A 24,414-nucleotide genomic window follows, 5' to 3' on the forward strand; every position below is an offset into this window, starting at 1 on the left:
TGATTTCCGCCAATTGCTCACCAAACAGTCTGTCTCCAGATAATGGCAAGCTGGTTAAACATTTTTTAGAAGCAGAATCTGCTTTCCATTCTTTTAACCACAAGGCTCTGCGCAAAACTACAGAGTTGGCGGATGCCATTGAGGTACGGCTCGTAGAGTCTAGTACCGCATTGATAGCGTAGGTCGCAAACGCATACATTTGCGTAGTTAAGGACGCCACTTGCGGCACTGCTGGACTTAAGAAGGAGTCCACCTGTGCCAGACCAGCTGAAATAGCTTGGAGCGCCCACACGGCCGCGAATGCTGGAGCAAACGACGCGCCGATAGCTTCATAGACAGATTTCAACCAAAGGTCCATTTGTCTGTCATTGGCATCTTTAAGTGAAGCCCCATCCTCCACTGCAACTATGGATCTAGCTGCAAGCCTGGATATTGGAGGGTCCACTTTTGGACACTGGGTCCAGCGTTTGACCACGTCAGGGGGAAAGGGATAACGTGTATCCTTCAGACGTTTGGAAAAACGCTTGTCCGGATAAGCATGGTGTTTCTGGATTGATTCTCTGAAGTCAGAGTAGTCCAGAAAAGTACTCAATTTACGCTTGGGATACAGGAAATGGAATTTCTCCTGCTGGGCAGCTGCCTCCTCTGCTGAAGGGGCTGGGGGAGAAATATCCAACAGTCTATTGATGGCCGCTATAAGGTCATTTACCATGGCGTCACCATCTGGCGTATCCAAATTGAGTGCGGTGTCAGGACCAGACTCCTGATCACCCCCCTCTGTCTCATCATATAGAGACCCTTCTCGCTGAGACCCTGACCCGCGTGATGACGTGGAGGGTCTCTCCCAGCGAGCTCGCTTAGGCGGCCTGGGACTGTCATCAGAGTCAGAGCCCTCAGCCTGTGATGCCTGGGACCCCCTTGAAGTACGGATTAGTTCCAACTGAGGGGGACCGGAGAACATAGACACAGCAGTGTCCATGGTCTGAGCAACTGGCCTGGACTGCAAGGTCTCCAGGATTTTTGTCATAGTCACAGACATTTTATCAGCAAAGACTGCAAATTCTGTCCCCGTCACCGGGGCAGGGTTCACAGGCGTCTCTGCCTGGGCTACCACCACCATAGGCTCTGGCTGACGAAGTGCCACTGGGACTGAACATTGCACACAATGAGAGTCGTTGGAGCCTGCTGGTAGATTAGCCCCACATGCTGTACAAGCAGTGTATACAGCCCGTGCCTTGGCACCCTTGCGTTTTGTGGATGACATGTTGCTGTCTCCTCAGAGCAATATAGGGGTATACAGCCAAGAAGCGACCGTACAGTGCAGTATATATATATATATATATATATCTGGTACAGGAAAAAGTACACCAATACAACACTGTGGCACTAGTGGGGCTAGCACTAATGTGCTGCTTACCGCCCGCTAAACGCGGGTGTGTGGTCGCCAGAAATCCCTAGTCTGGGTCTCCCAGAGCCTGTGTCCGTCCTCCAGCCAGACTGCATGCAGGAATGGCTGCCGGCGTCCTGTGGAGGGGGGGGCGGGCCCTGGGCGTGCTCAGACCAAAAGCGGGAAACCTGCGTCCCACTGTGCCAAGTGAGAGGGCTGGAGCATGTAAATAAGGCTCCAGCCCTCGGCGCTGACGATTGCACAGCGTCTGTCCCATTCCCTGATTGACAGGGAGGGGGCGGGAACGAAGCGGAGCTAGGCCGCAAAAGCCGGGGACTAAATTTATAAGCGCCGCCGCCGTAAAAGCGCGGTCGGCGCTAAGTCCCCGGCGCACTACAAGTCCCAGCCGCGCCGCCGCTCCAAGAGTGGCCGGCGCGGTAGTTCCCAGCACATGAAGTCACACAGCTAAGCTGCTGTGACTCAAACCCCAGCGTGCAGCGCTACTGTCCCCGGCGCACTAACACACCCAGCAAGTCTGGCGTGTGCGTGCCTGTCTGTACGGGGACACAGAGTACCTGAAAGTTGCAGGGCCTTGTCCCTGAACGGTACCCAGCTCCGTATCCAGCAGGTTCACTGGGTCTGTGGATGGAGCCCGGCCTCAGGGCTTGGGGGCCGGTAAGATCCCACTTCCTCAGAGCCCCTCAGGGGGATGGGGAAGGAAAACAGCATGTGGGCTCCAGCCTCTGTACCCGCAATGGGTACCTCAACCTTACAAACCACAAGTGGGGTAAGAAGGGAGCATGCTGGGGGCCCCATATGGGCCCTCTTTTCTTCCATCCGACATAGTCCGCAGCTACTGCTGACTAAACAGTGGAGCTATGCGTGGATGTCTGACCTCCTTCGCACAAAGCAGAAAAACTGGTGAGCCAGTGATCCCACTGGGGGTGTATAGCCAGAAGTGGAGGGGCCTTACACTTTTTAGTGTAATTGCTTTGTGTGGCCTCCGGAGGCAGTGCTATACACCCAATCGTCTGGGTCTCAATCGTCTGGGTCTCCCAATGGAGCGCCGAAGAAATTCCCTTTTTCTTTGTCGCTCCATTGGGAGACCCAGACAATTGGGACATCCAAGAGCAGTCCCTGGGTGGGTAAAAGAATACCTCAATAAAAAGAGCCGAAAACGGCCCCCTCTTACAGGTGGGCAACCGCCGCCTGAAGGACTCGCCTACCTAGACTGGCGTCTGCCGAAGCATAGGTATGCACTTGATAGTGCTTCGTGAAAGTGTGCAGACTAGACCACGTAGCTGCCGGACACACCTGCTGAGACGTCGCCCGGTGCCACAATGCCCAGGACGCACCTACGGCTCTGGTAGAATGGGCTTTCAGCCCTGAAGGGAGCGGAAGCCCGGAAGAACGGTAGGCCTCGAGAATCGGTTCCTTGATCCACCGAGCCAAGGTTGACTTGGAGGCCTGAGAGCCCTTACGCTGGCCAGCGACAAGGACAAAGAGCGCATCTGAACGGCGCAGGGGCGCCGTGCAAGACACGTAGAGCCGGAGTGCTCTCACTAGATCCAAAGAGTGTAAATCCTTTTCACACTGGTGAATTGGATTAGGGCAAAAGGAAGGCAAGGAGATATCCTGATTTAGATGAAAAGGGGATACCACCTTAGGGAGAAATTCTGGGACAGGACTCAGAACCACCTTATCCTGGTGAAAAACCAGGAAGGGGGCTTTGCATGACAGCGCTGCAAGCTCAGACACTCTCCGAAGTGATGTGACTGCCACCAGGAAGGCCACCTTCTGAGAAAGACGGGAGAGAGAGACATCCCGCAGCGGCTCAAAAGGCGGTTTTTGAAGAGCCGTCAGGACCCTGTTAAGATCCCAAGGTTCCAACGGACGTTTGTAAGGTGGGACCATGTGGCAGACCCCCTGCAGGAACGTGCGGACCTGCGGAAGGCTGGCTAGACGTTTTTGAAAAAACACGGAGAGCGCCGATACCTGGCCCTTGAGAGAGCCGAGGGACAAACCCTTGTCCATTCCAGATTGTAGGAATGAAAGGAATGTGGGTAAGGCAAACGGCCATGGAGGAAAACCGTTATCAGCGCACCAGGATAGGAAGACTTGCCAAGACCTGTAATAGATCTTGGCGGACGTTGGCTTCCTGGCTTGTCTCATGGTGGCAATGACATCCTGAGATAACCCTGAAGACGCTAGGAGCCAGGACTCAATGGCCACACAGTCAGGTTGAGGGCCACAGAATTCAGATGGAAAAACGGGCCTTGTGACAGCAAGTCTGGGCGGTCTGGAAGTGCCCACGGTTGACCCACCGTGAGATGCCACAGATCCGGATACCACGACCGCCTCGGCCAGTCTGGAGCGACGAGAATGGCGCGACGGCAGTCGGACCTGATCTTGCGTAGTACCCTGGGCAGCATTGCCAGAGGGGGAAACACATAAGGCAGTCGAAACTGCGACCAATCCTGGACTAAAGCGTCCGCTGCCAGAGCTCTGTGATCCTGAGACCGTGCCATGAAGGCCGGGACCTTGTTGTTGTGTCGTGACGCCATGAGATCGACGTCCGGCGTTCCCCAGCGGCGACAGATCTCTCGAAACACGTCTGGGTGCAGAGACCATTCCCCCGCGTCCATGCCCTGGCGACTGAGAAAATCTGCTTCCCAGTTTTCTACGCCCGGGATGTGAACTGCGGAGATGGTGGAGCCTGTGTCTTCCACCCACTGCAGAATCCGCCGGACTTCCTGGAAGGCTTGACGACTGCGAGTGCCGCCTTGGTGGTTGATGTAGGCGACGGCAGTGGCGTTGTCCGACTGAATTCGGATCTGCCTGCCCTCCAGCCACCGATGGAAAGCCAATAGGGCTAGATATACTGCCCTTATCTCCAGGATAGTGATCTGAAGGGACGATTCTATCGGAGTCCAGGTTCCTTAAGCCCTGTGGTGGAGAAAAACCGCTCCCCAACCTGACAGGCTCGCGTCCGTGGTGACCACGGCCCAGGTTGGGGGTAGGAAGGATTTTCCCCGAGACAGAGATGTGGGTAGGAGCCACCACCGAAGTGATGTTTTGGTTGCAAGGGAAAGAGAGATGTTCTTGTCGAGGGAAGCCGCACTCTTGTCCCATTTGCGAAGAATGTCCCATTGGAGTGGCCGTAGATGGAATTGCGCGAACGGCACTGCCTCCATAGCTGCAACCATCTTCCCCAGGAAGTGCATGAGGCGCCTTACGGGGTGTGAATGACTCCGAAGAAGGGATTGCACCCCCGCCTGCAGAGAAAGCTGTTTGTCCCGCGGTAGCTTGACTAACGCTGGCTGGGTATGAAACTCCATCCCGTGGTAAGTCAGTGATTGGGTCGGTGTCAACTTGGATTACGGGAAATTGATGATCCACCCGAACTGCTGGAGAGTCGCCAGAGCGACGGTAAGGCTTTGTTGACACGCCACCCGAGAAGGGGCCCTGACTATGAGATCGTCTAAGTAGGGGATCACCGAGTGGCCCTGAGAGTGCAGGACCGCCACGACGGATGCCATGACTTTGGTGAAAACCCGTGGGGCTGTCGCCAGGCCAAAAGGCAATGCCACGAACTGGAGGTGTTCTTCCCCGATGGCGAAACGCTGGAAACGTTGATGTTCGGGTGCGATCGGCACATGGAGATAAGCATCCTTGATGTCGATCGATGCTAGGAAGTCTCCTTGTGACATCGAGGCAATGACCGAGCGGAGAGATTACATCCGAAATCGTCTGGTTCTCACATGCCTGTTGAGTAGCTTGAGGTCCAGAACAGGACGGCATGACCCGTCCTTTTTTGGCACCACGAACAAGTTGGAGTAAAATCCGCGACCACGTTCCTGAAGGGGAACGGAAATCACAACTCCTTCGAGCTTTAGAGCGTCCACTGCCTGAAAAAGTGCGTCGGCCTGTGCGGGGGGTGGAGAGGTTCTGAAGAAACGAGCCGTAGGTCGGGAGCTGAACTCTATCCTGTAACCATGAGACAGAATGTCTCTCACCCATCGGTCTTGAACATGTGGCCACCAGGCGTCGCCAAAGCGGGAGAGCCTGCCACCGACCGAGGATGTGGCTAGGGGAGGCCGAGAGTCATGAGGAGGCCGTCTTGGAGGCAGCGCCTCCTACGGCCTTTTTGGGGCGTGACTTGGACCGCCACGCATAGGAGTTCCTCCAGCCTTTCTCCGGCCGGTTGGACGAAGAGGATTGGGGCTTGGTGGAGGGACGAAAGGTCCGAAACCTCGATTGGATTTTTCTCTGCTGAGGTCTCTTAGGTTTGGACTGGGGTAAGGAGGAGTCCTTTCCCGAGGATTACTTAATAATCTCATCCAATCGTTCGCCAAATAAACGGTCGCCAGAAAAAGGCAAACCAGTTAAGAACCTTTTGGAAGCAGAGTCAGCTTTCCTTTTGCACAGTCACATGGCCCTGTGGACTGCCACGGAGTTAGCAGATGCTACAGCCGTACGGCTAGTGGAGTCCAGGACGGCGTTCATGGCGTAGGACGAAAAGGCTGATGCCTGAGAGGCCAAGGAAGAAACATGCGGAGCAGAATTCCGTGTGACAGCATTAATCTCAGTCAGACAAGCTGAGATTGCTTGGAGAGCCCACACGGCCGCAAAGTCCGGGGCGAAAGACGCGCCCGTAGCCTCATAGATAGACTTCACCAAGAGCTCTGTCTGTCAGTGGCATCCTTCAGGGATGAGCCATCGGCAACAGACACAACGGACCTAGCCGCCAATCTAGAGACTGGAGGATCCAGCTTGGGGGAGTGTGTCCAGCCTTTAACGACTTCAGATGGAAAGGGATAACGCGTGTCAGTGTGCCGTTTAGCAAAGCGCTTGTCCGGGACCGCTCTGGGCTTCTGGACAGCGTCCCTGAAGTTAGAGTGATCAAAAAACGTATTGCATCATTTACTAAGGTGTCCCCCTCAGGTGTATCAAGGTTAAGGGCGAAGTCAGGGTCAGAGCCCTGAGCTCCCACGTCCGCCTCCTCTTCCTGGGAGTCCTCAAGCTGGGATCCAGAGCAGCGTGAGGAGGCCGGGGAAGAGTCCCAGCGAGGCCGCTTAGCCGGTCTGGGACTGCGATCCGGGCAGGAGTCCTCTGCCTGGGACCTAGGGGCTAACCTGGTAGCGCGCTGCGGCGCGGACCGAGAAGGGCCTGGAGGAGACAAACTAACAGGGGCCGAGGCCTGTGAAGGGCCCGGTCTGGACTGCAATTCCTCAATGAGCTTAGATGACCATTTGTCCATAGATTGTGCAATGGATTGAGAAAGAGACAGAGTTTCTCAGCGAAAGAGGCCAACACCGGTGACTCTGTCCCTGCAGCCTGCTCAGGGGGATCTACATGAGCCGAGGGGCCCCCAAGTGCCGGAGGCTCCGGCTGAGCAAGCATGGCAGGAGTTGAGCATTGCTCACAGTGAGGGTAGGTGGATCCCGCAGGCAACATAGCCCCACAAGAGGTACAGGCCGCGAAAAAAACCTGTGCCTTAGTAGCTTTGCTCCTTGTGGACGACATGCTGTTGTCTCCCAGGAGAGTGACCACTGAGGGTATATGGGAAAAGGGTATATAGCCTGACCGAACAGATATATATATCTATTATATATCTATCTATCTATCTATCTATCTATCTATCTATCTATCTATCTATCTATCTATCTATCTATCTATCTATCTATCTATCTATCTATCTATATATATATATATATATATATATATATATATATATGTATCTATTCCGGCACCCTAGGGGGACCAGCACCGGGTGACCGGTGTGGCTTACCGACCGCTAACGAGCGGAGTGTGTGTCCTCCAGATTCCCTGTCATGGATCCCCCGGAGCTGCAGAGCTTGTTCACTGAGAAGCAACCACCGGCAGAATGCCAAAAATGGCCGCCGGAGCTCTCAGTGGAGGAGTGGGGCCGAGGGCGGCGCCAGTAAAGAGCGGGAATCTGGGGTCCCCACAGTGGTCAATGAGGGGGGAGGGAGACATGCAAGATGCTCCAGCCCTCACATCCGACGTCATGTCGGTAATCCCGCCCTTACCCCTGACAGGCAGGCCCGGGGGCGGGATTTTTCACAAGTAGGCCGCGGCGAAGCCGGGGACTAAATTTGAGGCCGCGCCCGACAAGCAGGCACGGTCGGCGCGGAAGTCCGCCGAAAAGACAACGGATTGAACTACCGCGGCTTCCGGGAAGAAGGTGCGACCCTCCCTGTACAGTCCCCCCATGGGGACACAGAGTACCTTCCAGTTGCAGGGCCCGGTCCATGGGGGTGAAGAGGCTCCAGTCCGGCAGGTTCCACCAGGGGCTGCGGATGGAGCACGGTCCCAGCAAATGGATGACCGCTCAGGATCCCACTTCTCCCAGAGCCGCATAAGGGATGGTGAAGGAGACGGCATGTGGCTCCAGCCTCCGTACCCGCAATGGGTACCTCAACCTTAACAGCACCGCCGACATAGTGGGGTGAGAAGGGAACATGCCGGGGGCCCCATCGGGGTCCTCTTTTCTTCCATCCGACATAACTATGTATGAGAATGCATGAGTGGATGTGTGCCTCCTTCCACACAAAGCATAAAACTGAGGAGCCCGTGGTCCACGGGAGGGTGTATAGGCAGAGGGGAGGGGTTACTTTGAAATATAAGAAAAGATTGTGCACCGCACTGCTTACCTATACTGGAGGTAGTGTGGTATTTCTGTCCCAAACACAATTCAGTGTGAAGTTTCCTTGATTATATCCGTTAGATTTCAGATGTCACAGAAATTTTTTTTTTCTCATCTTGATGGATCCAACAAAGTCCATTACCGAGGTGCTATTGCCCAATTTAAACAAGTATATCCATAGAACAAAAAGAGACAGGGCAGCACTCACCGATATACTGGGACTATTTTATTTTTCAATGCTGACAGGTGAAACGGACATGAGGGAATGCAGGGAGGGGAGCACGAGGACGACGGTACCGTTTCGCACCACTAGGGGTGCTTTTCCGGGTCCATACCTATATAGGTACATGCAGGTATGGACCCGTGAAAGCACCCCTAGTGGTGCGAAACGGTACAGTCGTCCTCGTGCTCCCCTCCCTGCATTCCCTCATGTCCGTTTCACCTGTCAGCATTGAAAAATAAAATAGTCCCAGTATATCGGTGAGTGCTGCCCTGTCTCTTTTTGTTCAGAGGGGAGGGGTTACACTTTTTAAAGTGTAATACTTTGTGTGGCCTCCAGAGGCAGAAGCTATACACCCAATTGTCTGGGTCTCCCAATGGAGCGACAAAGAAATGATCAATCTATATAAAGGTCCTGTTCACATTGCGTTTATGCAGTATAAACAAACTGTGTGAAAAGGGAATACATATTCAGTGCCTGCATCTTTTGCCGGATTTAGTACAAAATGGGTAAGTAACAAGTGAATTAGAACTTCTTTGTTGTGGAACAGAGCTAAGTCCTTCTGTCAGCCTCGGATGAATTACACTGTCAGTAATAAGGTGTTCCAGGCGCTAGTTTTTTTTTTTCTTTTTAAGCTCTTTCTTTGCACAAAATGTTTTGCACAGTACTACATGTTTGTATATTATGCAGTCATAGCAGCTTGCACCTGTTCACACTTTGTTCAGAGGTGCTAGTGACCTACTCCATATGTGACTGAGCTTTTCCTATCAGCCTTTGGCTGCTTTCACTCTGAGTTCTGACCTACGTTCAGTGGTCCCATCGGGGTTTATGTCCAAAACACCCGCAAAACGGGTTTCGGATACATGTGCAGATATGGACATTGACTAGAATGGTGCAGACAAAGTCACAGTGTGCTCTGTCTTGCACCATTTTCGGGCGTATACGCTTTCTGGACGCGGAGACCCAGACGCAGTCTACTAAGTCAGAAGAGTGTTGTGCAACTGCCTGGAATGCCGCCACTGTCTATCTCAAGACTTCCATTCAAGAACGGAGAGAATGCTTTCCCGGATGTCTAAGGACCCGGACCGAGGATCGAAGAGCTAGCCTCTTCAACTTTTTTTTTTTAACTTCGTTTTATTAATTCCAAAAACATGTGGTACAGAATAAATCACACATAGCATTACTCAAGTACTTTCCAGGAATATCGGTCAATAGCATGAACAAATAGTAACATTAACGGATAAGATAATAAGATTTTCATAGCACTATCTGCACCTCTGTCAACTTTGTCAACTGCATGCTACAACACTGATCCTGCCAGTACATACTGATATATAGCATGTAGTCAATTTTAATCAATGTAGTCTGTAGTCTCTAAACCTAAAGAAAACGAACATTAGTAACAATAACTATTCCTATTCTATACCGCCTAGCTGTGCCACTGGAATGCGCTTCATTATCCAATACAGAGTATGAATCTATTATTGTAACAGTAATAAACCTGAGGCTTCTTCGAGTGTGCCGGGGGAGGAGTTCCACATATCCCAAATTTTCCTGAATTTTTCCGGATGTCCTCTATTAAAGTATACCACCCGCTCATATGGAATTATCGAGTTAACCAGTTTAATCCAGGCTCGCACAGTTGGATTTGAACCCCCCATCCACCTCAAGGCAATTAATTTCCTGGCCAGGAACAATGTCTCTCTAAGAAGTATTCTTATGTAGTGATCTCCCATCCCGTCCTCCATTACTCCAAATAGGCACAACAGAGGGTTGCATGGAACAGGCATCAACACCATTGAGGACAACTGGGAAGTCACTTCCTGCCAATACGTGTGTATGATTGGGCAACTCCATACCATGTGCAGAAAGTTTGCGTCCGGTCCATGGCATCGTGGGCATTCCGACGATCGGCGCTGGCCCATAGTAAATAAGCGAGTGGGAGTTAAGTATGCCTGATGTATAAAATAGCATTGTATCAATCTATTGTTGATGGACGGAGATACCATAGTTGGAGACTCCAGTACCTCATCCCACTCCTCTCCCTGTAGAGAGGGAATTAGGAGCCTCCATTTATCCTGTACCGGCAGCGGCACCGATTCCACACCAACCGATAACAGGTGTGTATAGATAGCTGAAATCATACCCCGGGGCCCCTGTGACTTCAGTATGCCTATCATTGGAAACGATGATATCAATGCCCCAGACCCTGTCCTCCGCAGGTGAGATTGAATCGCTGTACGCAGCTGCAGATACCTAAAGAATTGTGAGTGTGGAACATTATAATCGGTTTGTATCTGCCCAAAAGATTTAAAAACAGCAGTTCCCGAGACATAAAGATTTCCCAACTCAAGGACTTTATGAGCTATCCAAAACTGTGCCGACGGGTGGTCCTTTAGGGTGGGAAAGTAACCATTGCCCCATAACGGAAGCTCTGCCACTGCCCCCTCAAAGCGCGTTACTTTTTTGGCTTGTCGCCACACTGATCGTGCCAACCTTAAAATAGGCAACAGCCTCGGGACATTCGCCCTGTCCGACTCCAGAAAGCCCAACAGACAGTCTGCTCCTACCGCACGTGCCAAATGATCCTCCGAGTTAGGCAGCTGGCAGTCCAGCATCCATGTACCCAGCATCTTGAGTTGTCCTGCTAAATAGTATAGGAAAAAGTCTGGTAATGCCATCCCTCCCAATGACTTAGATCTCTGTAGGATAGACATCCGGAGTTTAGGCCGAGCCTTCCCCCAAATAAAGGATGAGGTGAGTGAGTTAAGTGTGGAGAAGAAGGACCTGGGCACCAGCACCGCACTATGTTGCAGAGCATAGCTAAGCTTAGGAAGCAAAATCATTTTAATTAAATTTATCCTTCCGACCACTGAGAGTGGCAATTTTCCCCATAAGTTATACTTAAGTTTGACATGATCTAAAAGTGGTAATATATTCATCTTAAGATCCATTGTGTGGTCTTTCTGAATATGTATACCTAGATATTTGAAGCTAGATACAACAGGCAAGGGTGACACATCATCCATCGGGACCTCTGACCCATGTGTTAATGGCATTAGGGCTGACTTGTCCCAGTTAATATAAAGGCTGGAGAATTCTCCAAATCTATTTATAACTTCAATGACGACTGGCAAAGTGGCACGTGCCCTATCCATGAAGACAACCATATCATCTGCGTATAGGCCAATAGTGTCTGTGCGATCTGCTATGGTAATTCCCGTGATAGATGGATGAGTACGGATCCGAATTGCCAAGGCCTCGATAACTAAGGCAAATAGGGCAGGAGACAAAGGGCACCCCTGACGTGTACCCCGTCCCAAAGAAAAAGGTGCAGATGATACGTTATTGACTATGAGTCTAGCTGTAGGGGATCTACATAACATGTGAATCCAGTTACTGAACTTTGGGCCAAAAGCAAACCTCTGGAGACAAGCTGATAAAAAAGGCCATTCCACCGAGTCAAATGCCTTGGCCGCATCCAGCGAAGCCAAGGCCCACTCGTTATCTGGAACCAATGTACTGTACTGCACTATAGACTGGACCCGTCTAATATTTATAGAGGTATTTTTCCCTGGCATAAAGCCGGTCTGATCCGGATGTACTATGTCCAGTATGACAGAGTTGAGCCGGGATGCCAATATTTTGGTGAAGATCTTATAATCAACATTAACTAATGATATAGGTCGATAGGATCCACACTCCAAAGGGTCCTTTCCCTCTTTCTTCAAAACAATAATATGTGCCTCATAGAAGGAAGCAGGCAACAAGCCACCATCAGAGAAATGCGAGAAAACTTCCAGAAGAACCGGGGCCAGGGTCTCAGAATACTTGACATAGAATTCTATAGGAAAGCCATCCGGGCCCGGGGCCTTCCCCCTTGCCATCTCAGATATGGCCGTAGTTATCTCTTCTATTGTAATATCTGCATCTAGGAGCTCGCGCTGTGCCTGACTCAAAGTGGGGAACTCTAAATCTGCAAGATAGTCTAAGCAGTCCTGGGTTCCATGAACGCTTCTGGAGCTATAAAGTGTTTTATAAAAGGTGCAGAAACTTTGTAAAATGTCTGCTGGGGATGTGACAATCGTACCATTAGCTTCTCGTATACCCAGGACTGTATTAGAGGCGTTATGCTGTCTAACCATATATGCCAACAATTTACTTGACTGGTTCCCCAACTCAAAATATGACTGCCGAGTAAAAAACAGTTTACGCTTAGACTTGGTCTCTGAGTGTTGCACATGCGATCTATATGAATGTAACCATTCCGTCCTATTCCCCTCTGTCGGGTTTGATATATACCTTGCCTCTAGGGTCCTAAGTCGCCCCTCAATTTCTTCGTCTTCTTGTTTAGTCAGCCGTTTTATATATGTAATAGTCGAGGACAGACACCCACGAAGATAAGCTTTGAGGGTATCCCACACCAAGTTATTTCGGGGTTTAGGGTGGGCTGCCAAGAATTCCTCTAGTTGAAGCGGGGTTCTGTCACTTTGATCAATTAATTTGAGCCAAAAGGGATTTAGCCGCCAGGAAGGTCTATTAATAGTCTGGTCAAATTTAAGAGTCAGGGTCACCGGACAATGGTCTGAAATACCCCTTACCCCATGGACCACATTATCCACCCAGGTTGCTACGTTGCTCGACCCAAAAATATAGTCCAGACGGGACAACGTGCGTCTCGTGGAAGAATGGCAGGTGAACTCCCGTGTATTAGGATGTCGCAGCCTCCAGAGGTCCACCCACCCTCCCCCCTCTATGCACTGTCTTAGGTCAGTCAAAGTCGAGGTCGCGGACCGCCCCCCCCCATCTAGCCTAAACCTATCCAAGTCCTCGTCGACCACTAAGTTAAAGTCCCCCATACATAGGATATACGCATCCGGATAATTAAGGGCGAAGCTTAGCGCTTGTTTGAGAACTGAAGTACGGGCAGGTGGGGGATTATAAATACATAATAGAACATAGTCCCTGGAATCTATAGATGCAAATACAAATACAAACCTCCCTTCCGGGTCTCTTCTAACCACCTTGGCTTCCCACCGGACAGATCTATGTACCAAAAGGGAAACTCCCCTAGAATAGCTGGTGTGAAATGTATGTGCCACCCATTGTACCCATGGTTTCTTCACCATCTTAGCCGTGTCCCTTGTGAGGTGGGTTTCGACCAACGTCACCAGCTGAGCCCCACAACGCCTGATTTGGGAAAAGATCTTAACCCGCTTTTTGGGTGACCCAAGGCCACGGACGTTCCATGTTGTAAAAACTAATTCTGGCCCCATGTTATACGTCTTGCCTCTATATGACCAGAATCACAGATACAAGTATGTAGATCTTGTATGCCGCAGAAAGGACTCCTCCCCCAGCATTCAGCCTCTTTTTCAGATTTCTCTCGGCCACATCTTATCTTACAATAAAATATATTTAGCACACCAGCAGCATTATGGATATCCCTGTAAAAAAGCGGGGTTAATAACCATATAACTGTTAACCAAATAAAACAGCAACAAGCTCCGGAGCCTCTTCTCGGAGTCCTATTAAGCATCCCAATTACCAATGGGGATACCGTCACTGAACACAGTGTCCTAGTATAGGTGGTGTGGGAACGCAAGATTCAGGGCTCCCATTCTGCCAGCATCCAGACCCCAACACATTTCTCCAGCCCAGAGACACAAAAAAGTCCAGAATAGCTTAAGAGAAACGACAGTAGAGAGAGGGAGTCACAGTAAGGAGGGAGCCCCAAAGGAAAAAAAACCTCCGCCATTTGAGCACAATCTCAACGTCCTTTGTTCCCCGACCCCGGGTGGAGCCGGAGCCAGTCCTCTGCTTCCGAGGGAGTGGAGAAAAATAATGAGGATCCTTCATGTACTATGCGGAGCCGTGCAGGGTATAGCATGGAATATGCAATGTGTCTGTCTCTGAGCTTCTTTTTCACCTCCAGGAAATTAGCTCTTTGTTTCTGGAGGTCCACAGAGAAGTCCGGGAAGATTGAAAGAGTGGTGTCGTTGTATTTGAGTGGGCCCTTCAGTCTAGCCAAACGGAGAGTTGTATCTCTGTCCTTACAATTGAGAAGTCGTGCTAAGAATGGCCGCGGTGGCGCACCCGGAGGAAAGGGCCTGGTCGGGACCCTATGTGCTCTCTCAACCGCGAAGGTGGATGAAAACTCGTCCCCAAGAGTAGATTTGAGCCACTCCTCCAGGAAGTGTTCCGGTTGTTGACCCTCAGATTTCTCAGGCAGCCCAATTATTCTGATGTTATTGCGGCGCATACGATTTTCCAAGTCATCCGCTTTCTGGCGCCACGAATTCATGGACCCAGCCACCTTTGTCAGTTTAGTGGCCAGTGGTGTAATTTTATCCTCTAGGTCAGATACCCTTGTCTCGACTTCAGTGGTACGTGTTTTCAGGGTCTGCAGATCCTGACGTAAGAAGCCCATCTCCATGCGTACCTCCTCAATCTTCCCCGAAAGAGAGGTTTTACACGTGGATATCGCCTGTAACAATTGTTCATATACTTGTCTCAGGGTCAGATCATCTTGGCCTCCTTTATCCTCTGCTGTTGATTTCTGATCCCCATGGTTCTCTGAACCCTTGTGAGAAGTAGCCCTCATAGCTCTGGGGGTGTCTGAGGAGTTCCCTCTAGCAAATTCCTTGAGCTTGTCAGCGGCTCCTGAGTTCTTGGGGGGACTCATGATACCTCTCCTGGTATATATGTAATCAGGGAGAGGGTGTTTGTGGCCTCCTGCCCACCTCCCAGTAGCTGGATGACAACAATGGAGTTAGGTATCAGCGATGAGGGTCCCCAATCCAAGCCCCTGTATTATATGTGGCTAGCAGTTTGTAGCTGGGTTATACAGTGGGGGATGGGAGGGGGGAGAGGAATTCTTAGAGGTGTACTGTGTGTCTGGGGAAGAGCCGTGGGTCCCTTTTTTCAGGGCACACACCACAGATCCTCCAGCACATATGGGGTTAAAGTCCCTTCACCGCTGCTAGGCTGTGTAAAGCTGCCTCATGCTGACTGCCAGCCTGAGGCCTGTAATGCAAATATCCTCCAGCACTCACTGTGTCTCCGGTTTCAAGGCCACCCACTGCTCTCCTGAGCACAACTAATTGCTCCAGTCGGATCCTTTTTATCTCCGTGGGGAGTGGGTCTCCAATTGTCAGATCTGGAGGACGCTGCACACACTCTGCAGAGCTGGCAGCATGCAGGCAAAATGGCCACCGTGTCTCCCTCTCCAGACTCACAGATCTTCACCACCACTGCCAGAAGCCTGGGGAAAGTTCCAGTGGAGTTGCTGGGCTGTAGGTGAGGTTCTCCTTGCAGGAGGAAGAGCTGGCTGTCGATTGGGGACTGATTGCCAGGTATATTGCAGGATTTTAAGTCCAGATCATGGGAGCCCCTCTAGCCTGCGACCGTTCTGCTTGGCTACATAGCCACGCCCCCTAGCCTCTTCAACTTTGGGAGAAAAACCAACCCTCGAGCAGTGTCAAGAATTATTCCAAAAAAATACAAAACGCTGAGTTAAAATCAACATGTACTTTGTCAAGTTGACAACCCACCCGAAACTGCTCAGGGTGTGTAGCACAACTTGCAAGCGCTCTCTAGGTTCTGAGATGGAGTAGGAGCCTTGACAAGGATATCGTCTAAGTAGGGAATTACCCCTATTCCCCTGGAGCGGAGGAGTGCCATGAATGGGACCAAGATCTTTGTAAACACCCTGGGTGCCATGACCATTTCAAAGGGCAAATCCCTGAACTGAAAGTGCTCCTGGTTGATTGCAAACCGAAGGCAACGCTGGTGAGCAGGAAAAATAGGTACATGCAGGTAAGCATCTTTAATATCTATCACTGATACAAATTCGCCACCTTCCATGTACATGACCACAGAGCAGAGAGACTCCTTTTTGAAACGACGTAGTGGCACTCACTTGTTGAGACACTTGATATATAGAATAGGCAGCATGCAGCCAACTGTTGGGAGTAGCAAAGAAGGGAATTTTGTTTACTTACCGTAAATTCCTTTTCTTCTAGCTCCTATTAGGAGACCCAGACAATTGGGTGTATAGCTTCTGCCTCTGGAGGCCACACAAAGTAATTACACTTTAAAAAGTGTAACCCCTCCCCTCTGCTATACACCCTCCCGTGCATCACGGGCCCCTCAGTTTTGGTGCCAAAGCAGGAAGGAGGAAACCTATAAATTGGTCTAAGGTAAATTCAATCCGAAGGATGTTCGGAGAACTGAACCATTAACCAAAAGAACAATTGAACATGAACAACATGTGTACACAAAAGAACAACAGCCCGAAGGGAACAGGGGCGGGTGCTGGGTCTCCCAATAGGAGCTAGAAGAAAAGGAATTTACGGTAAGTAAACAAAATTCCCTTCTTTGTCGCTCCATTGGGAGACCCAGACAATTGGGATGTCCAAAAGCAATCCCTGGGTGGGTAACAGAATACCTCGATAAAAAGAGCCGGAAACCGGCCCCCTCTTACAGGTGGGCAATTGCCGCCTGAAGGACTCGCCTACCTAGGCTAGCCTCTGCCGAAGCATAGGCATGCACCGGATAGTGTTTTGTGAAGGTGTGCAGACTCGACCAGGTAGCCGCCTGACACACCTGCTGAGCCGTAGCCTGTTGCCGCAAAGCCCAGGACGCGCCTACGGCCCTGGTAGAATGGGCTTTCAGCCCTGAAGGAATCTGAAGCCCCGATGAACGGTAGGCTTCAAGAATCGGTTCCTTGATCCACCTAGCCAAGGTTGACTTGGAAGCCTGAGACCCCTTACGCTGGCCAGCGACAAGGACAAAGAGCGCATCCGAACGGCGCAGGGGCGCCGTGCGAGAAATGTAGATTCTGAGTGCTCTCACGAGGTCTAACAAGTGCAAATCCTTTTCACATTGGTGAACTGGATGAGGGCAAAAAGAAGGCAAGGAGATATCCTGATTGAGATGAAAAGGGGATACCACCTTGGGGAGAAATTCCGGGACCGGACGCAGGACCACCTTATCCTGGTGAAAGACCAGGAAGGGGACTTTGCATGACAGCGCTGCTAGCTCAGACACTCTCCTAAGTGAAGTGACTGCCACTAGGAAGGCCACTTTCTGTGAAAGGCGAGATAGAGAGATCTCCCGCATCGGCTCGAAAGGTGGCTTCTGGAGAGCCGTCAGCACCTTATTAAGATCCCAGGGTTCTAGCGGACGCTTGTAAGGTGGGACTATGTGGCAAACTCCCTGCAGGAACGTGCGGACCTACGAGAGTATGGCTAGACGCTTTTGAAAAAACACTGAAAGCGCCGACACTTGTCCCTTGAGAGAGGCGAGAGACAAACCCTTGCCCAATCCTGATTGAAGAAAGGAAAGAAAAGTGGGCAATGCAAACGGCCAGGGAGCAAAACCCCGATCCGAGCACCAGGCTAAGAAGATCTTCCAAGTCCTGTGGTAGATCTTGGCGGACGTTGATTTCCTGGCCTGTCTCATGGTGGCAATGACATCTTGAGATAACCCTGATGACGCTAGGAGCCAAGACTCAATGGCCACACAGTCAGGTTGAGGGCCGCAGAATTCAGATGGAAAAATGGCCCTTGAGACAGCAAGTCTGGTCGGTCTGGGAGTGCCCACGGTTGCCCCACCGTGAGGTGCCACAGATCCGGGTACCAGGACCTCCTCGGCCAGTCTGGAGCGACGAGGATGGCGCGGCTGCAGTCGGACCTGATCTTGCGTAACACTCTGGGCAGTAGTGCCAGAGGGGGAAATACATAGGGTAGTCGAAACTGCGACCAGTCCTGAACTAACGCATCTGCCGCCAGCGCCCTGTGATCCTGAGACCGTGCCATGAATGCCGGGACTTTGTTGTTGTGCCGAGACGCCATTAGATCGACGTCCGGCGTTCCCCAGCGGCAACAGATCTCTTGAAACACGTCCGGGTGAAGAGACCATTCCCCTGCGTCCATGCCCTGGCGACTGAGAAAGTCTGCTTCCCAGTTTTCTACGCCCGGGATGTGAACTGCGGAGATGGTGGAGGCTGTGGCTTCCGCCCACAGCAGAATCCGCCGAACTTCTTGGAATGCTTGACGACTGCGTGTGCCGCCCTGGTGGTTGATGTATGCGACCGCCGTGGCGTTGTCTGATTGTATTCGGATCTGTCTGCCCTCCAGCCACCGCTGGAACGCCTGTAGGGCTAGATACACTGCCCTTATCTCCAGAACATTGATCTGCAGGGAGGACTCCGTCGGAGTCCAGGTTCCCTGAGCCCTGTGGTGGAGGAAGACCGCTCCCCACCCTGACAGGCTCGCGTCTGTCGTGACCACAGCCCAGGATGGGGGCAGGAAGGATTTTCCCTTCGACAAAGAAGTGGGAAGAAGCCACCACTGAAGGGAGGTTTTGGCTGCTCTTGACAGGGAAACGTTCCTGTCGAGGGACGTCGACCTCTTGTCCCATTTGCGGAGAATGTCCCACTGAAGTGGACGCAGATGAAACTGCGCAAAGGGAACTGCTTCCATTGCTGCCACCATCTTCCCTAGGAAGTGCATAAGGCGTCTCAAAGAGTGTGACTGACCCCGAAGAAGAGATTGGACCCCTGTCTGTAGTGAACGCTGTTTGTCCAGCGGAAGCTTCACTATCGCTGACAGAGTATGAAACTCCATCCCGAGGTAAGTCAGGGATTGGGTCGGTGTCAATTTTGACTTTGGGAAATTGATGATCCACCCGAACCTCTGGAGAGTCTCCAGGGCAATGGTCAGGCTGTGCTGGCAAGCCACCCAGGAGGGTGCCTTGACTAGGAGATCGTCTAAGTAAGGGATCACCGAGTGGCCCTGAGAGTGTAGGACCGCCACCACTGTTGCCATGATCTTGGTGAAGACCCGTGGGGCTGTCGCCAAGCCGAAAGGCAGTGCCACGAACTGAAGGTGTTCGTCCCCAATGGCGAAACGCAAGAAGCGTTGATGTTCGGGTGCGATCAGCACATGAAGATAAGCATCCTTGATGTCTATTGACGCTAGGAAGTCTCCTTGTGACATTGAGGCAATGACCGAGTGGAGAGATTCCATCCGAAACCTTCTGGTGCTGACATGCTTGAGGGGGAACGGGAATCACCACTCCTTCTGCCTTCAGAGCATTCACCGCCTGAAAAAGTGCAGCGGCTCGCTCTGGGGGCGGAGATGTTGTGAAGAAACGAGTTGGAGGACGAGAGCTGAACTCTATCCTGTAACCGTGAGACAGAATGTCTCTCACCCATCGGTCTTGGACATGTGGCCACCAGGCGTCGCAAAAGCGGGAGAGCCTGCCACCGACCGAGGATGCGGTTTGGGGAGGCCGAGAGTCATGAAGAGGCCGCCTTGGTGGCGGTGCCTCCGGCGGTCTTTTTAGGCCGTGACTTAGACCGCCATGCAGAAGGGTTCCTCTGGCCCTTCTCCGACCTGTTTGACGTGGAGGAATGTGACTTGGCCGAGGGCCGAAAGGACTGAAACCTCGATTGAAACTTTCGCTGTTGAGATTTGTTTTGTTTAGACTGGGGTAAGGACGAGTCCTTTCCCTTGGATTGTTTAATAATTTCGTCCAATTGCTCGCCAAACAAACGGTCGCCAGAAAATGGCAAACCGGTTAAGAATTTCTTGGAGGCAGAGTCTGCCTTCCATTCACGTAGCCACATGGCTCTGCGGACTGCCACCGAATTGGCGGATGCTACCGCTGAACGGCTCACCGAGTCCAGGACGGCGTTCATGGCGTAGGACGAAAAAGCCGACGCCTGAGAAGTCAGAGACACAACCTGCGGAGTAGCGGTGCGTGTGACCGCAGTAATCTCAGACAGACAAGCTGAGATAGCTTGGAGCGCCCACACTGCCGCGAATGCCGGAGCAAAAGATGCTCCTATGGCTTCATAGATGGATTTCATCATGAGCTCTATCATCCGGGGGGAAGGGATAACGTGTGTCATTAAGGCGCTTAGTAAAACGCTTGTCCGGGTATGCTCTGTGCTTCTGGACAGCATCCCTGAAATTAGAGTGATCGAAAAAGGCACTCTGTGTACGTTTGGGAAACCGAAACTGGTTTTTCTCCTGCTGTGAAGCCGCCTCCTCTACAGTTGGAGTTGGAGGAGAAATTTCTAGCACCTGGTTGATGGACGCTATAAGGTCATTTACTATGGCGTCCCCTTCAGGTGTATCTAGATTGAGAGCACCGTCAGGGTCTGAGCCCTGAGCTGTGCCTTCCTCTTCATCCTCTAGAGAGTCCTCATGCGGAGACCCTGAGCAGCGTGATGAAGTGGAGGAAGGTCCCCAGCGAGCCCGCTTCACCGGTCTGGGACTGCGGTCCGAGTCGGAGTCCTCACCGTGGGACCTATGTGTCACCTCAGGAGCAGATTGCTGCGCCAACTGAGGGGGACCTGGGGACGAAGAACGCACAGTGCCCTGCATCTGTGTTGTTGGTCTGGACTGCAAGGCTTCTAGTATCTTAGCAGACCATTTGTCCATAGACTGAGCCATGGACTGTGAAAGCGACTCAGACAGTTTGTCAGCCAAAACTGCAAACTCTGTCCCTGTCACCTGGACAGTGGGAACCGGTGTCTCTACCTGAGCCGGGGGTCCCACCAGTGCCTGAGGCTCCGGCTGAGTGAGTGTCACAGGGGCCGAGCATTGCACACAATGAGGGTAGGTGGAACCTGCAGGTAGTATAGCCGCACATGAGGTACAGGTTGCAAAATAAGCCTGTGCCTTGGTACCCTTGCTCTTTGCGGACGACATGTTGTTGTCCTCCAAGAGATAAGTAAGGGATCACCGTGATCACTGAGGGATATATATAGCCCCAAGTTAACAGTACAGCCGAACCAGCAAATGTATACACAAAAGATATATATATACAGTTCGGCACTCTGGGGGGTCCAGCACCGGCAGACCGGTGTGGCTTACCAACCGCTCTGTGTGGCCACCAGATTCCCTGCCCCGGGTCTCCCTCAGCTGCAGCCAGAAGTTCTCCACCGCAGAATGTGCTGAAAAAATGGCTGACGGCGTTCTCAGAGGAGGAGGGAGGCGTGGGCGTAGTCACAAAAGTGCGGGAATCTGGTGCCCCAGCGTGAGTAGTGAGGGGGGCGGAGGACAGCTCAGTGTACTCCAGCCCTCACTGTCGGCGTCATACCGACCGTCCCGCCCTTTTCCCTGACTGGCAGGCCTGGGGGCGGGAGAATACTATACTAGGCCGCAAAAGCCGGGGACTAAAGTTAAAACCGCGGCCGGCCAGCAGTGCACGGTCGGCGCGGTAGTCCCGGACCCATACTCACGCCGCAGTCGCTGCAGCGTCTGGGCCCAAGGTGCTTTATGCGCCGTCCCAACGGGGACACAGAGTACCTGTGGATGCAGGGCCATGTCCCTGACGATACTCCGTCTCCTGTCCAGCAGATTCCCCCAGGGGCTGCGGAGGGAGACCGGTCCCAGTGTCTGGATGACCGGATAGGATCCCACTTCCCCAGAGCCCCTAAGGGATGGGGAAGGAAAGCGGCATGTGGCTCCAGCCTGTGTACCCGCAATGGGTACCTCAACCTTAACAACACCGCCGACCTGAGTGGGGTGAGAAGGGAGCATGCCGGGGGCCCCATAGGGGCCCTCTTTTCTTCCATCCGATAAAGTCAGCAGCTGCTGCTGACTAAAACGTGGAGCTTGCGTGAATGTGTGCCTCCTTCAACACAAAGCAAAAAACTGAGGGGCCCGTGATGCACGGGAGGGTGTATAGCAGAGGGGAGGGGTTACACTTTTTAAAGTGTAATTACTTTGTGTGGCCTCCAGAGGCAGAAGCTATACACCCAATTGTCTGGGTCTCCCAATGGAGCGACAAAGAAAAGATTTGAATTGATAAAGTTTGAAGGGAAGATCCTTATAATCACTTTTGCTCATAGCAGAGAAGATCTGGCTTGATCAAAACTGGATCTCTGAGTTAACGGGGAGGGGGAGACGAGACCTGAGAAAACTCTCTCGAGAAATGGAGGAAAACTATATTCTGTAGCATGAGGAGACCACCTCTCTGACTCAAAGATCGCTGACTGCCACCAATCATACCTCCTGAAAAAGGAGGTGACTTCCACCCAGGGGAAATCCCCAAGTGGAGGCTGCCCGTCGAGCTTCAACACTTCTGTTGCCCCTGGAACAAGAGGTCTTCACACCGGGCCCAGCAAGACACCAGGGGAGGGGGGACACTAGCCTAAAAGGGGGCTCTTTTCGCGCCTTGGGATGGACGAATAAAGGAGATGTTCTAATTGTGTTAAGGGTTAAAGGTTACCTATGGTGAGGATTGTTAATTGCAACTTTAGACATCTGATTTTGTAACGCCCAGTTTGACACTATATAAACTTGTTCTGTATACTTTGTATCTGAAGAAGGCTGTAACTTTGTAAAGCCGAAACTCGTTATATCTGACATGATATTTGATATGGAATGAAAATATGAAAAAAATATTCATCAGGAAATCACAAGAAAGAATTGTCTATTGTGAGTGCCAGTATTTTGGATTTTTGTGAAGGGACTGCTGAACCATTACAAAGGCACCACCTGTTGGAAGTGCTCCCTGGATTTGATTCTCTTACCTAGTATCAGTGACAGATCTGACACAGACCTTTCCTCCAACTGACACTAGAAAACAAATGATGAGGCCAGTGGCTAGCAGGTGAGGTCTAGTCTGCAGGGTAGGAGTCAATGTTACACTCTATGCAATACTAGTGTCAGCAAACGATCCCATTGTTCAGTATTCACAAACAAGTGACTGAGAAAGAAAAGTAAAACTTGTTGTGGCTGGTGGGCTCTCATGAATTAGCCAATCTGTGGGCAAGGTACCTTCATTTTACAAGTATATGCTATACAGCAGTAATGCATTCCAAATTTCATATACACTGATGAGCAAAAGGGTAACAATGTTTTGAACCTTTGACTTTCAGGCTCCATATCTCTCCATCCACTACAGCTTTGAGTGTGAGATTACCTTCATTTTATAGACAATCATAAATAAATTTGACTTACAACTATTTAAAATGTTTAGTCTTTCATTGCTCTGGTTACCCATCCGCAACAGGAAATAATATAAACTTATCACTCTTCCCCACACAACTGTCCACAGATTTGCACCTCCCTACATCTCCTGCCACATCTCTGTCTATGACCCTACCTGTGCCCTTCATTCTGCTACTGACCCAAGGAGTAGCCATGAAGAGGATTCCCCAAGAAAAGATAAACAGGAATACTCAGCTCATCGATAGCAAAACTGCATCATATGAGTGCCATGACAGTTGGAAGAATATGAAATGAAGGCCATCCATCCATTCAGAAGCCAAGGAGGTGGACAACCAGGCAATATATCAGAATCAACAAGTCTGCTTATCCCAAGGTCTTTAAGTTCTGGCGTGACAAACATTGCAATGGATGTAGCTCGTATGCTTTGTAGATCACAGATGTCCATGCAAGCACCGTACAATGCACATTGCACAAATCTGCAATGGGTGTCCCAAAAAAAAGGTGAAGAAGCCTCAACTTCAATGTCATTATTACAAGCGTCGGCTCGAATTTGCAAAAAGTATGAAAAGTGCAAAGTAGAAGATTGGAAACAGGTGATTTGGAGTGATGAGGCAAAAGTCAATAGATTAGGCTCTGATGGGTCAAACTGGTCTGGAAGAAACAAGGCAAATGAGGCTAATGGATCGAAAAATTAAAGGAGCTGTCAAGTTCGGTGGAGGAAGCCTGATGATATGACGGTGTTTCACAGCCAAAGGCTTTAGATACTTGACCAGGATTGGTGGTGGTGTTAATGCTGAGCTATATGTGAGTATCCTACAAGACGAGTTACTACATTCACTCGAATATTATGGATATGAAAAGGACGACGACCCAAAGAATACGTCGAGATTGGCTAAGAAATGGTTTAATGACAATGAAGTAGAGGTGCTGAATTGGTCCCTACAGTCCCCAGACCTCAACCCAATTGAACACTTATGGGTAGAAGTTGAAGAAAAAGCTGTATATACAGTATATACCGAAGTGAGCAGACCAAAATGCACCAACATTGGGACCATGTAAAAGAGACTCGGGACCAGATTTTGTTCAAGTCATACTTGAATCTGATCTGGTGTACGCCCAAAAGGATTTAGGCAGTGTTGGAAGCCAAAGATGGATTTACAGA

At 51.0% G+C, this 24,414-nt stretch overlaps 1 protein-coding gene across 4 annotated transcripts in view; it reads right to left on the reverse strand.

The window, feature by feature from the left end:
* Window positions 1–24,414, reverse strand: part of LOC142311146 (uncharacterized) — a 59,633-nt gene that overhangs the window by 7,817 nt on the left and 27,402 nt on the right. The window lies entirely within an intron of this gene.

This window comes from Anomaloglossus baeobatrachus, chromosome 5 (genome assembly GCF_048569485.1).
Source record: "Anomaloglossus baeobatrachus isolate aAnoBae1 chromosome 5, aAnoBae1.hap1, whole genome shotgun sequence".
In the NCBI taxonomy this organism is placed as follows: domain Eukaryota; kingdom Metazoa; phylum Chordata; class Amphibia; order Anura; family Aromobatidae; genus Anomaloglossus; species Anomaloglossus baeobatrachus.